The sequence below is a fragment of the Abramis brama genome (genome assembly GCF_963993115.1).
Source record: "Abramis brama genome assembly, chromosome: 21".
In the NCBI taxonomy this organism is placed as follows: domain Eukaryota; kingdom Metazoa; phylum Chordata; class Actinopteri; order Cypriniformes; family Leuciscidae; genus Abramis; species Abramis brama.
In genome coordinates, this window is record NC_139983.1 from 3,733,380 (window position 1) to 3,749,389 (window position 16,010).

Sequence of the window (16,010 nt, forward strand, 5' to 3'; positions counted from 1 at the left end):
TCTGACACTGAGGTCAATATCCAGAAACAACTATTTAATTTAGATTATCATTAAAGTATATATATATTTTTTTTTTTTCATAAAATTGTAATTTCATGTGCAAGCTAATGGTATACTGTCACGGTTGTGAATTCATTGTTTCCTCTGTGTCTCGTGTCATTGTTGTTTACATGTCTGTGAGTTTGCGGGAGTGGGCGTTGTCCCGCTCACGTGTTTGTTCAGTGCTCCAGCTGTTCGCAATCATCTCATTCCCCACCTCAGCTGATTCACATTACCGTTCCCTATTTATACTCACTCATCTCTCCATTCCAGTGTCCATCCGTTGTTTGCTGTTCCTGCGTGAATGTTCGTGTCGTCTTCCGGGTTGTCGTGTCTTCAGTGGATCCCTGTTGTTTCACCGCACCCGAGCACAGATCACCGAGCACCAGCACTCAGCACCGAGCACTAGACCATCGAAGTCCCTGTGTGTCCGAGTCTGAGCGTTTCCCCCTGTGTGGACCGTCCGGAGCTGTTTCCTGTTCGCGAGATCGCGACCGCACCCTGAGAGGAACTTTCATTCCTGAATTTTCTTATTCTGTGTTTGAGTTCCAATAAATATTGTTCACCTGCAATTGTTTCCAGTATTCTGTCATGACAGAACGGATGGACCAAACGATGGGAGCAGCAGGTGATTCATCTGCTTCACTGGAGGATTTCATTCGAGTATGCATCGGCCGGATGGATGCACAGGAGCGCAGCCAGGGGGAGACAGGACGCGTTATCCAGACTCTGGTCACACAGGTGTCCGAGCTCACCCAGCGTTTTCACCAGCTACAACCCCCCACTGCGCCAGCACCTCCAGCAGCACTTGCAGTTCCCCCCACACCACCTGTGCCTCTCTCCCAGTCGGAACCCAGACTGCCCACGCCTGAATTATACTCTGGTGAGCCGAATTTCTGCCGTCCTTTTCTGACACGTTGCAGTATGCATTTCTCATTACAGCCCAGAACTTTTGAAAAAGAGGAGGCGAAAGTAGCCTTCGTTCTGACGCTACTGACTGGGAGAGCGGCGCTTTGGGGAACTGCAGTGTGGGAGAATCGAGACCAGTGCTGCTCCTCGTTCCAAGCCCTCTCGGCGGAGATGAGACGTGTCTTCGACCGAGCCGTCGAGGGGAAGGAGGCTGCCAGGGTCTTGACTGACCTACGCCAGGGGGACCGATCGGTATCTGACTACTCCATCGAGTTTAAGACCCTGGCGGCCGGGTGTCGCTGGAACGAGGAGGCGCAGTGGGACCATTTCCTGCATGGGCTGGCCGAACGTGTCCAGAGGGAGATCTACGCCCTGGACCTTCCTTCAACTCTTAATGGACTCATCGACCTGGCCCTGAGAGTGGACGCCCGTCTGTCCAGGATTGGGCAGAGAACACCCACCAACCCAGTTCAGAGTCGGAATGAGAACCAGCGGTCCAGCGGCCTGGACACGTTCGGCTCCCACGATCCCGAGCCCATGCAGGTGGGGCGAGCTCGGCTTTCCCGGGAGGAGAAAGAAAGGCGGAGATCCCAGGGCCTCTGTCTCTATTGTGGTGGCAACGGACATTATGCCTATAGTTGTCCAGTAAAAGGCCCAGCCCGATAGTAAGTTTGAGGCTACTATCGGGTGGGATCTCCGCAGGAAAGACCTCATCCACTTCCACCATCCTCCCGGTAAGACTGAGATGGTCTACTCTGGATCACCACTGCACTGCACTCATTGACTCAGGGGCAGAAGGTAACTTTTTGGATCATCAGTTTGCACTACAATTACAGATTCCTCTTCGAACACTTTCCCAGAAGATCACAGTCAACGCACTGAATGGACAGACTTTACCCACCATCTCCTTGGTCACCGAGAAACTTACACTCATCACTTCTGGAAATCATGCTGAAACTATATCATTTTACATTACGGACTCTCAACTCACACCCATAGTTTTAGGACACCCCTGGCTCAGTTTACACAACCCACGTATCGACTGGAAAAGACGGACCATCTCAGCTTGGAGCACTGAGTGTCACAATTCGTGTCTTGTGTCTGCTTGTTCTGTTGTTTCTGTCCCTGTGTTACAGGAGGAAGTAGTGGATTTATCAAACGTGCCCGAGGAGTACCGTGACCTGAGTGAAGTGTTCAGTAAGTCTAGAGCTGCTTCTCTCCCTCCGCATCGTCCCTATGACTGTGCTATAGATTTATTGCCAGGTAAGTCTCCGCCTAAGGGCAAGATTTATTCACTTTCAGTTCCTGAGAGAGAGGTTATGGAGAAATATATTTCTGATTCTCTAGCAACCGGGTTCATCCGCCCTTCCTCTTCTCCAGCGGGGGCGGGGTTCTTTTTCGTGGGGAAGAAGGATGGTTCTCTGCGACCTTGCATTGATTACCGAGGACTGAATAACATCACGGTAAAGAATACTTATCCTTTGCCGTTGATGTCTTCAGCCTTCGAGAGGTTGCAGGGAGCGTCTCTCTTCACTAAACTGGACTTGCGTAATGCTTATCATTTGGTCCGCATCAGGGAGGGGGACGAATGGAAGACTGCTTTTAACACCCCTAGGGGGCATTTTGAATATTTGGTTATGCCTTTTGGGCTTTCCAATAGTCCCGCAGTCTTCCAGGCACTAGTCAATGATGTGTTGCGAGACATGATCGATCAATTCATATATGTTTACCTGGATGACATATTGATTTTTTCTTCGTCTCTCCAGGAACATGTGCAACACGTACGACTAGTGCTTCAAAGGTTACTAGAGAATGGGCTTTTTGTCAAGGCGGAGAAATGCGTTTTCCATGCACAGTCAGTTCCTTTCCTGGGACACATCGTGTCGTCTGAAGGTATGCTTATGGACCCTGACAAAGTTAAGGCTGTGGTAGAGTGGCCAATCCCAGATTCCCGCAAGGCCCTGCAGCGGTTTCTGGGATTCGCCAACTTCTATCGGCGTTTTATTCGCAATTTCAGCCAACTAGCCGCACCTCTGACTGCCTTGACCTCTCCCAAAACTGCGTTCAGGTGGTCAGACGCAGCTGAGGCTGCGTTTGCCAAACTCAAGAGCCGCTTTGTTTCAGCTCCTATTCTCATAGCCCCTGATGCTTCACGTCAGTTTGTGGTAGAGGTCGATGCGTCGGAGGTGGGGGTAGGTGCAGTGCTTTCACAACGTTCACCTTCAGACGACAGAATGCATCCCTGCGCGTTTTTGTCACATCGATTATCTCCTGCCGAACGTAATTATGACATTGGTAACCGGGAGTTGTTGGCAGTCAAGTTAGCTTTGGAGGAATGGCGTCACTGGTTAGAGGGTTCAGGGGTACCCTTTACAGTCTGGACTGATCACAAGAATTTGGAGTACATTAGAACCGCTAAGAGATTGAACTCCAGGCAGGCTCGGTGGGCACTTTTTTTCGGTCGTTTCGATTTTACACTTTCCTATCGTCCGGGTTCCAAAAACGTCAAACCCGATTCTTTGTCGCGTATTTTTGATCGTCCCGAACACGAAGCTACTCCTGAGCGCATTTTTCCTGAGACCCTGATTATCTCTTCGCTCACATGGGAGGTCGAATCGAAGGTCAAGAAGGCCTTAGAAGGGGTAACGCCTCCGATCCGGTGCCCACCTAACCGCTTATTTGTGCCGGAGGAATTACGATCAGACGTCGTCCAGTGGGGTCATAGTTCCAGTCTAGCTTGCCATCCAGGGGTGAGTCGTACCATATTTCTAGTTAAGCAGCGATTCTGGTGGCCCCTGATGGCTCGTGATGTTCACAATTTTGTTTTGGCTTGCTCTAGTTGTGCCACTGGTAAGTCGTCCAATCGACCCCCAGCTGGGTTACTTCAACCGCTGTCGGTGCCTTCGAGACCTTGGTCCCACATCGCTCTAGATTTTATCACCGCCCTCCCACCCTCCCAGGGTAACACGGTAGTTTTGACCGTGGTGGACCGATTCTCGAAGGCAGCCCACTTTATTCCCTTGCCCAAATTACCTTCAGCCAAGGAGACAGCGGTGGCAGTCGTTGACCACGTCTTTCGGTTACATGGCCTCCCGACAGACGTGGTTTCTGACAGGGGACCCCAGTTTGTGTCCAGATTTTGGCGAGAGTTTTGTATTTATACTCACTCATCTCTCCATTCCAGTGTCCATCCGTTGTTTGCTGTTCCTGCGTGAATGTTCGTGTCGTCTTCCGGGTTGTCGTGTCTTCAGTGGATCCCTGTTGTTTCACCGCACCCGAGCACAGATCACCGAGCACCAGCACTCAGCACCGAGCACTAGACCATCGAAGTCCCTGTGTGTCCGAGTCTGAGCGTTTCCCCCTGTGTGGACCGTCCGGAGCTGTTTCCTGTTCGCGAGATCGCGACCGCACCCTGAGAGGAACTTTCATTCCTGAATTTTCTTATTCTGTGTTTGAGTTCCAATAAATATTGTTCACCTGCAATTGTTTCCAGTATTCTGTCATGACATATACTTGAGGAATTTCGTGGGAAATTGGTGGGGGAAAAAAGTACTTATCTCCCAAAACACAGCATAAATGTATATATATATATGAGTGTAAACAGGAAGTGAACTGAATGTGAGAGTTAAACCTACACTGCATTAATTCCTGATATATTCCTAACATGATGTCTTAGGCTCTTCAGTGATTTCTGCAGGACAAGCAGTGACAGGAGTTTCAGCTGGTAGTTTTACGGATAGTTTCTAAATAAAGGCTGTACACGGCTCCATATGCATAAACTGTGTTCTCACTCAGTAAATACTTTGATCTGAACATTTTGAAGATTAGTTGAAATTAGTTTTTTAAATGTGTTTGCTTAGAGAGTATGATATGGGCATAAACGGTAAATAATCAGATGTTGCATATTTTATATGCATTAGTCTTCCTCGTGTTCAAACTCAGATTGTACAAACAAATTTACATCAATATCCTGTACCTGTGTATGTAATATATATATATATATATATATATATATATATATATATATATATATATATATATTATTTTTGTGTTTGTCTATTGCAGTTGATGGTGTTTTGCAACAATTTGACAGATTTCTCTCTGCATGACAAAAGTGAGGAGCAGCGACTTGATGCTTTTCTTCATCAAACTCTTCATGCGTGTCTTCCTGAGATCTGCAGCTTCTTCAGCTCCTCCTGCTGTTATCATGGCCAAATTCTGGTAGAGAGAGAATCAGAAACCGTTGAAGCCCAGAGACTCGTCTGAGACCAGTGGATTAAAAAATGTTGAGTCTGAGTTGAAACTAAAAGGGAGTGAATTAAGGCACATGCATTCTCTTATTTAAAGTTACAACTGTTCAATTTCATTAGCACTTGAATTTTACAGATTAAGTTTCAGCCTTTAAAAGTTCAGAGTTTTTTGAGTTCAGGCTGATTGAATTTGACATTTTTATATGTCTGTATGTACTTTTTAAGCTGTCTCCTGAGCCGTTTCTAACTCATCATCCTCAAACTGAATGGTTACAATTCAGAATTTGGGACATTGGTATTTAAAATTTTTTTATTGTGTGTATAGTAGGGGTGTAACGGTATGGAGCTTATAATATGACAAAATGATTTGAATTTGAATTGTGTAAATTTGAATTATTTGCAAGTGTAATCTTACGTGGTAGTTTAAATAGTTCTGAATTAGATTTTTTTTAAACGAATATTGAACATTTGAAATTTAACAAATTGAACATTTGAAATTTAACAAATTGAAATGTTTTTATGGCTGAATTTTATAGACATGTATTTTCAAACAGCTGTTTTTTTGTTCTGAATTCGTATACTGCAAATATTCAGTTTAAAAAAATACAGATTAAAGTTTTCAAGATGAAGAAATTCAGTTTTCTAAAATTCAATCTCAAACATTCAAACTAAAAAATTCAGATCTTACAGAAAGTAGGTCACAGGTCATCCACAGGGAAGAGTAAAGGATCTCAGATAAGTCGAACAGAGCATTCTGGCTGCACTGCAGTAGTTTTCTGCCGCAAACGCGGTGGTGGTTCAAGAGAATCCGTGTATCTTTCGTTCAGTCGTTTTTTTTATTTAATATTAAGAGTAGAAAAATAAGAAAACAGCTTGAGTATTAGATTTCTAATATTCTAGTAATAATAGTCCACTGCAGCAGTTGCACGGAGCTTACAAAACTTAACACGTGTATTGCAACTATAGGTTACATTTAATTTTCTCATCAAACAACTAGACTAACGAATGGCTCGGCACAACAGAAGAGCCTAGAAAGGGCTTTCTCTCTGTGTAGACCAGCAGTTGGTCTGAATTTGCTATTTTCCGGACTGTATAGCCTATACAGGCTAAAGTCACGTTTTATCATGAAACACGCTGTGATTTATTCCAAAGTGACTCAGGCATATATAATGCATTTAACGTTAAATAATCTAAATGTTGACTTTCAAAAGTAGGCGCGCCAAGAAGGCTATTCTCTGTATTTTGGTTAATGTTTGGTGAGCGCCAGAAAGATCTAGAGACCGAGACGCGCTAAAGCAGCGCATCATGTTGTTTGATTTATTTTTCAATTACATGATATTTTGTAGTCATTTTGAATGTACACAAATAAAAATATACATTTTACTGTTTCGAATGATGTCATATTATCTACGTTCTCAATATAATTCATAATCCCATGTTTATAATGAACAACGCCTTATGGTTATTGAGTTATTATTAAAAACGGTGTGCGCACAGAACAGAGGGGCGGGGTGAGCAATGCTCATTAGCATTTAAAGACACATGCACTTAAACGGCGTGCTGAAAACAGAGCTGTTTTTGACCAGGTAAAATGAGTGTTTTCTTACAATACTAATGATAATTTTTAATTAAAGTATATTACAAACTTTTAATTTAGACCCTAAATAATCATATTAGCTTGTACAAAAATGGCATTATATGACCCCTTTAAGTTATTTCAGTGGAACAAATCCAAGTGATGGCGCAGGCGCATCGCGCTCTCACACAACATAGTATCAGTTCTGGCGTTGCTTCATATCGCAGACTGCTCATTATCAAAATGAAACACAGTCGACCAAACATATAAAAAGTTATTCTGCCTAATTTAATTGGTCTGTTGTACAATATTAAGGGCAAGATGTGCCGCACACAGTCCTACTTGTTATTCCAAACATTTCCCTTGCTGTGAAGACGCTGATTTAGCCTATACGTGTATTTTGGGACTCGACTGAAGTATGACGCCTTTTTATTTGTATTATAATATAATATATTATTTAAAATACATAATCTTCTGAGTTTTATGATGTAGGCCTTGTGTGTTTTATTTGAATTAAAATGTATTATAATTTACATCTCAAAAGGATGCGCTTTGTGCATTCTCTGACATTACATTTATTTATTTCATTAATATTGAGTATCAATTGATGTTAAACAAAACTGTGTGTTATTTTCTCTGGCAACTAAACTCATACTAGAAGGACCGTCATTTAATTTTCTTTATGCAATATTTGTTCATCTTTTTCATAAATTCCTATATGAACATGTTTGACCACGCTTCGGAGACTATATACTTTTTGCAAACTGTACAAAAACAAAAAGAAACAAGATGTAAACAGCGTAATTGACTAGTATGTAAAATGTCAATTACAGACATTCAAAAGCCAAAACTGATCACTATAGTGGCTTTTCTGTATTTGTTTTAAATGGCTCATGATGATGCATTTACTTTTAACCCAGTTGACCTCTAGAATTTACTTTTGTGTAATTTTATCAGCAGGTTTTACCAAAGTCAAGTCAAGTCAAGTCAAGTCAAGTATATTTGTATAGCGCTTTTCACAATACAGATTGTATCAAAGCAGCTTCACAGTATTAAATTAAAATAATACAACAAGGTTTGTTTCTAGTGGAATTTATTGATTGATAAAATCAAATTAGATATCCCCAGAATATCCCCAACTGAGCAAGCCAAAGGCAACAGTGGCAAGGAACTGAAAAACTCCATCAAGTGACCTAATGGTTTCCTAAAACTCCATCAGGTGACCCAATGGAGAAAAAAAACCTTGGGAGAACCCAGGCTCAGTCGGGGGCCAGTTCTCCTCTGGCGTTTATTAACTAGAGGCCGGATTGTAATTTGAACTGTAAGATTAAAAATATTATATGAATGCCTGGCTGAAGAGATGCGACTTTAATCTAGTTTTAAACTGGGAGAGCGAGTCTGAGCAACGAACACTATCAGGAAGGCTATTCCAGAGTTTTGGAGCTAAATGTGAAAATGCTCTCCCTCCTTTGGTGGTTCTGGATATCCTAGGTATGACCAGAAGCCTTGAATTTAGTGATCTTAAAGAGCGCGATGGATTATAGGGCGATAGAAGATCCGTTAAATAGACTGGAGCTAAGCCGTTTAGGGCTTTATAAGTCAGTAGCAATACCTTGTAATTAATACAGAACTTTATAGGTAACCAATGCAGTGATGATAAAATCGGTGTTATATGATCATATTTTCTTGATCTAGTAAGAACTCTAGCGGCTGCATTTTGGACTAACTGTAGCTTGTTTATTGAGGATGCAGGACAACCGGCTAATAAAGCATTACAGTAATCTAGTCTCGAGGTCATGAATGCATGAACTAACTTTTCTGCATCAGAAACAGATAGCTTGACAGTTACGTAGCTTGACAATGTTTCTAAGGTGGAAAAAGGCAGTTTTTGTAACATATGAAATATGATTTTTGAAAGACAGGTTGCAGTCGAGTATAACACCCAGGTCTTTTACTGGAGAGGATAAAGTAACAGGACATCCTACGATGTTAAAGTTGTATTGCGAGAGGTTTTGTGGGCGATGATTAGTACCTCTGTTTTGTCTGGATTTAATAAAAGAAAATTACGCGTCATCAAAGTGTGGAACTTTGTTTAACAGCCTCAAGCTTTAATGAATATGCCTCTCTCGGTGCAATAGTCAGATGTGATTCTGTTGTAATAGTTTAAGTGTAAAACAGCATGCACTTTGTGTGATTCGTAGATAGAGGGAAAGTTGCACTAAATGAAGTATCAATTTAGTCAAACAGAAAGACTATCACTTAAATTCTTAATTGTCATTTATTTCTATAAACACTGAATGTTGACGGCTCTCAAAGAAACGTCTTCACCTAAAACACATACAACATGTGAAACAGTGTCGTCTGCTATCTGAACAAGAGGACTAAATCTAGCGGAGTAATAAAACCATCATTTGGAAACTTTTGTGTATTTATTATAAACGGCGCTTTTCTTAGTGATTTGGTCTTTTGAATCTTACATGAATTGTAAGGACACGTGTGATTCCTGTATAAAGATTATGTTTTTAAAGTTAGTCAATAGGGTGTGGAACTTTGCATCACTACGGTGTGGCTAAATATGCTGCCGTGTAAAAGATTTAAGCACAACTATTTACACACATACTAAGTAGGAGAATATCTAACTGTATATTGTAGATTGTGAACATTCCATTATCTGTTTATTTGGGGTCAGAGAACATCCTTAGCTCATACATCTCTTTAATTTTGTGCTGGATTTTGAAGTGTTAGTAGGTATTAGTTAATAACAAACAAAAAACTTTAAATCAACATGAAGCCATAATATTGATAAATAAAATAGGGTATAATTACATTTTACAATAACAGTACAATGACTTCCATAATATTTTATTTTAGTAAAGGTATGCCTGGATCACACAACACAAAGTTGTGCGTTGTGAGACCTCGCAAAGATTACACCAATATTAGATTTCTCGAACATTGCGTGGTTGCACTACGCCTGAAACTTAATAATCAACATGCATTTATGTAGGACTGTCAAAAAATAATCCGTTATCATGGTTTAGCTGTAAACATGGTTTAGCTGTCTTTTAAAACACTGTTTTTTTCTTAAAAACGTTGTGTCAGACGTATTTGGTAGCATGATTATCTTGTTTAATCGTGTATTAAGTCCATATTTATCAGGTTGATATTTGTAGAAATTAGCAAAATACATTTATAAAACAAAAAGAACAAGTTAATGGCCTTGTGTCAGAACACAACAGGTATGAAGATATGTTTGGTTTTAAAGCTAGATTATCCTTTGAAAAGTGTAATACAGTATTTGATTCAACTGACCTAAGCCGTTGACCCCTGAAGTTATGACTTCTGAAGGCCTCTCATGTGTAGATTCACTCAGTCGAAAAATGGTATTTTGTCATTTAAACATCTGAAATTAAACATCTGAAATTTGTCTTTATTCATAAATATGTCCTCATGGGTGTAAAATGACCTCTGCCAATGATCTGACTTATCCTTGTAAGCGAAACATTTCTTATCTTTATTTACATGGCGGGTAAGTCCAAGGAGGCTTCCATGTCGTTCCGCCATCTTGAAAAACTATAATAGCAGAGAGGGACAAACAGCACTAGCCTACCTCAACACGTTTCATCATCAACGTGTGTTCGTTCAGACTCAGAGCCGTCTGCCTGAGACCAGCTAAAGTGGACAAGGAGATCAGTGAGAGGCACTTGTCACTCCCCCAGCACATTTGAAAGGCTGCACTGCACGGTGCAATATACCAGCTTTGCCCCGCTTGCCGCACGAGAAGCGAATATACTTACTGGAGAATAGCAGCGCTTGCAGGCGTTATATGCCCCTAGGTAAGGGGGCAGGGCCCTACCTGGCATTGGCTGCGCTCTTCTGTCTGTCCAGCCAGACTTGGTGCAATTGGATGCTTTTGCAGAGGTCATGCGGTCATTTGCGGATGCTCTTCCCATAGCTGGATCTCTCCACTCGATGTTTCAGAGAACCGGGTTTACGATAGTAACCTAATGTTTTTTGTCAACTGAAATTGCTTGGAAAGATATTTTTCCAGTGTTTCATGAGCAGAACAATCCAAAAACACATTAAACAACAGCACAGCCCATTGAAGAGATGCATGTCTATCCCTCACAGCCTCGCTTTCATTACCATTAAAAATCAAAGATGGCGCTGCTGTGAATTTTTGTGGGTCTGATGTTACCAGTAAAAAGTGTCCTACATTATTTTAAATATATCTAGTCAGTGACAGAGTGCAAGCATATTCATCTAAAATAATTCTGTTTTCAGCTTCAGAATCATGAATATTGTTATTCTGGTGTCTCTATTGTCCTGTGCTTTGGGTTTCCAGCACCGAGTCCAAGCCTATTCATTTACACCCACAATGTGATACCAAATTTAGCATTTCAATCAGCAATAACTTCTTTGTTAACCTTTTATCATATATCTTGGAGTATCGCGATAATATCGTATCGTGAGATGTATCGAATTGTGTCGAATTGCGTTACACTCCTTAACAATCATTCCAGCCACTCACATTATAAATGCTAATAGCTCTGTTCTACTGCTTTCCATTTACTTTCTTTCAATCACATTTCTTTATATCATATCTTTTCTCTTGAAGATCTGCTGACCATAATATCGTGCACTGCTTGCGGTGCCACAAGCCTCAGGAGAACCTCCCCGTTCACCTGACCAGGGTTTGCATGAGAACCGGCAGCACACCTGAAGAGCGAGTGGAGGAGGTTCAGAAGGCCAGGGCTTCCAGTCGAGAGTGGATCCTCAACAGCAGGACCTGGGATTACAGGCGTCTCCGTGAGATCCTGCCCGACACACACTTCCGGGCCGTCATGGTGATGGAGCTTCTGCGCCGGGGTTTCTTCATCACGAACCAGCCTCAGGAGTCTGACACGGTCCTGGATCCTGACAGTGACTCGGACACGACCGATAGAGATCCTCCTTCAACCGAAACCTCTTCCTTGAGGATAAAGATGAAGGAGGTGGGTTGGCAGGTTCCCGGTGAATGCCAAAAGCTCCTGGTGGACTTTAAGAAGCACGAAAACTACTTATTTTCTGAGTTAAAATATTTAAAGTTTATAGTATAACTATTGTTTAACGTATTTTATACTTAATTTTATACTTTATGTAGCAGTATAATACTCAAAAATACCCTGATGAAAATGAACCATGCTTTTACTATAGTAAAAGTGTAGTAACCATGTTTCTTTGGTTGGACTGATAAAGTTAACATTTGTACAGCCACAGTATTACTACAAATAAGTCAGTGTGGTTAAACTATGGTTAGTGTAGTAAAAGGTGTTTATTTTCATAAGAGTTTATAGTAAGGTATAAATTAAGACAGACACATCAAAAGAAATACATTAAAAAAGACACTTGCATAACACTGTACTAGAGCCTTTTTATTTACCCTACAAGATAAACACTGTACTTTTTTGGCACAACATAAACCCATTAATATTACGAGACAATAAAATATAACTTTAATTAGGGTTAAACATTTGAATTCTTACACTTAAAAACTGCATCTCCGCTTCTGCATCCGGTGTGTAAAAAAAATACAGTCGTATTTTTAAATTTCACGGTCTTTCTCCTCTGCTATTGACACAGCTCGGACTCATCTCTTCAATCGGACTCGATTGTTCACATAGACAGTAAAAGAAATGGACACAGCGACCCCATTGGATTCAACGGAGAAAAGTGAAGTCAATTAGAAGCACTAACTTCCTGATGGTCGAGCGTACTGCGCAGACTCAAACTGAGCTTGATGACGTAGATGTGACGTGAGCTTCTGTCTTCTAGTAGCTGTGCCGAGAGAAATCTGAATCATTCCCTTCCGAAACTTGCAGAGACGGAGAGCGTGAGGAGGAGGTGTCCATGAGCTAGCAGCAGGAGCAACTTTTGCTAAGTATTCTGATTAATTATTTTGTCATTTTGCCTCCACGTCCCCCCGATTGCCCGCGAGCTTCTCCTCCTGTCCATACGGTAATCTCTCTACTGTGCGACAGAGAGTCGCGTGGTTATGACGCAATCGTTAGCCTATTTTTACAAAAATTGCTTCTACGGGGCCATAACGTAGGTAGGTAATGGAGCCTTTTATACATTTTCGTGTTTCTTTAGAAATAAATAATGGACAAATGGAGTCTTTAAACGCCTCAGATGTGAAGTTATTCGCTGTCAAAGTGACGCCAAAATGAATGGGAGTCAATGGGATGCTAACAGCAGGTGGGGGTCCGCTAGCCATCCAGGTATCTTTGGAATACTCATTTCAACATACTACGATTTGGGACGTACTAATTCTAGTTTCGCATACTATTTAGGACGGATAGTATGCGAATTGGGACTCAGCAAGAGAGTTGGGAGACGAGCAGTGAGTAAATAGGTCAAGTGCAAATGACAAACACCTGTGTCTTGTTGCAGTAATTGGCGTGGAGAGACCGGATATACGCTGGTGAGAAACAGTGAGCGAGAGGAGAGAGATCAGTCTGAGAGCTTGTGGATGAAAGCAATAACTGTTGAGGATGTCACTGAGAAGCTGTTGAGAGCGCAGAGAGCACGAGTTTGGTTATGTTCCTTTTTGTTTAACCCTTGTGGTGTTCGGGTCTGTAGGACCCGTTTTCATTTTTTATCAAAAGAAAAATGATACGATTACTTATTTTTTCGAATTCAGACTCATTGGCCTTGGCTCATTTTCTGTGAATAATATACAGTATATCAGAACACATTTTCAATGACCACACACTGTACACCCCCCCTACACATTTATATTACACACAGGATGTTCGGGTCCACTGGACCCGGGTCTAATAAAAGTGTGGAAATTGTAGGTCCTGTGTACCTTTACTCTGTCCTCCTCCTGTCAGGGCCTGCTGTTAGTGTGTGTGTTTATGTTCATGTATATGGTTTATGAGGACACAAATGTGTATATAATGACATGGGTATTACAACGTAAACATGGTTTATGAGGACATCTGTGTCCTCATAAACCAAACAGCTTAAAAAACATACTAAATGGTGTTTTTTGAAATTGAAAAAAGGCCAAAAGTTTTCTGTGATTGGCAGGTTTAGGGGTAGGGTTAAGTGTAGGGGATAGATTATACAGTTTGTACATTAGAAAAACCATTACGCCTATGGAGAGTCCCCGTAAACCACATATCCAAGTGTGTGTGTGTGTGAGAGAGAGATTGTGTGTAAGTGTGAGAGAGTGTGAGTGCAAGAGTGAGTTTTGTGTTTCTACCCCTGCCGTTCCCGCACAAGGTTGCAATTCTTAAATGTGATCTAACAAAGGTAAAGAGAAAATATTAACCATATATGCTGTTTATATTGCTTGTGATTGGGATGAAGTAAACATCTGTTGAGTATTTTAACATAAAATTGTTTGATTGTGTTGAATTAAAAACTCAAAAATGCAGCGGGTCCAGCAGACCCACGAACACTGGCTGAATAACAAAAATATGAACACCAAACAAGGGTTTACATAAACAGGATGAGTCTCAGTAAGCTGACCCTGTCTTCCTTCCTTCCTCTGTACATTGTTACACTGGTGCCGGAAGTGACTGTTCTGGAGCTAGATGGACCGGGAGGTTCGGGCTGCGGGGAATCCCTCTACATCAGCCCCGCCCACTCCCGTGCCTCTCATGAAGATGGGTCCTCAGGACGACCCGGAGGGACTGTTGGAGCATGTGAGTGGCCCCAAACCCACTGGCCGATACGCTTCAGGAGAGAGGTGCAAATAGCAGCACAGCAACTACCGGTCCAGAACCTCAGAGTCTATGAGGACCTAAACGAGCCCTTCTTCAGCGGGTTGGCCTCAGCTCATAGCAGCTGCGCCCGCATCAGCTCCTTTTCCCCCGCTCTCTCCATGCCAATCCTTTGACCCACTTCCTGACACTGGGGGGTTGGGGCGGTCTGTTGGCACTGCAGGGTTTTGGGACATTTTATTGTTAGGTGTCCAGTGATGGACGTCCCGCAAGCTGCCTCAGATCAAGCTGGCTTGTACCAAATACCTGTGAGGATAAAGGGGGGTGCTTATCAGGCGTTGGTGGATTCAGGATGTAACCAAGCCTCGGTCCATCAAAGCCTGATTCAGCCCGAGGCATTGGACGAGAGCCGCATGGTTCAGGTACGGTGTGTGCACAGGGGACATCTGCTAATTTTGGGAACAAATTGGGACTGCTTTTAGCAAATTATTGGCATATTTATGTACGGATGTCCCTTGTGGAAAGAGAATGTATGGAAGCGGGCCGTCGCACAGGTGGGAGAGGCTGAACCGGGACCACTGGAGCCTGAACCGGGGGAACAGAGCGTTATTAAGAGGCTGACCCCCAAGGCAGTGTCGCTCCGCAGCATTTCCGCAAAAAGCGTAGCGGACGCACGTGTCTCGTTTAATCTCCCAAGTGTGAATCCGAAAGGAGATTCTCACTGACCACGGCAAGGCATTTATGTTACAAACCTTACGCGAACTGTATGAATTATTGGGCATTAAATCGATTCGCAGCAGTGTCTATCACCCAGGTGGAACGATTTAATCACACATTAAAAACCATGATTTGGAAGTTCGTTCACGAAGACGCCAAATGGTTGTAACCCCACTTGTTTGCTGTGCGCGAGGTCCCGCAAGCCTCCACAGGGTTCTCTCCCTTCGAGCTTCTTTATGGACGTCAGCCCCATGCGGTGTTGGATGTCCAGAGAGAAACTCGGGAGGACGGACCTTCAGATTGCAGAAACGAAATTCAGTATGTGCTGGACCTGAGAACAAAACTCCACACTTTGAGACGGCTCTCTATGGAGAATTTGTTACAGGCCCAGGACAGACAGAGCCGGCTTTACAACAGGGGAACCAGACGATGTGAATTTGCACCGGGAGATAAAGTACTTGTATTGCTCCCTACTTCTAATTCTAAATTACTTGCTAAGTGGCAAGGACCCTTTGAGGTCACACATTATGAGGTCATTCGAACAGACAAGTGTGCCACACAAGTACTGAAAAGTGAAGCCAAAGTGTCTCGATCGCCCCCCAGTGGTTGGTCCAAGTTTGGTCTTAGTTATTTGATGCTATAAAAACAGGAATGTGACGTCATGATTGACAGCTGTGATTGACAGCTTCTCTAAACGAAGTAGTCACCAAGGCACCAACTGACTTTTTTGAGGGATTTTCTGGAGCAGATTGGAGCTTCAATTTTAATTTCTACGTCCATAGCTGTTTATTTCACACAGTAAATTTT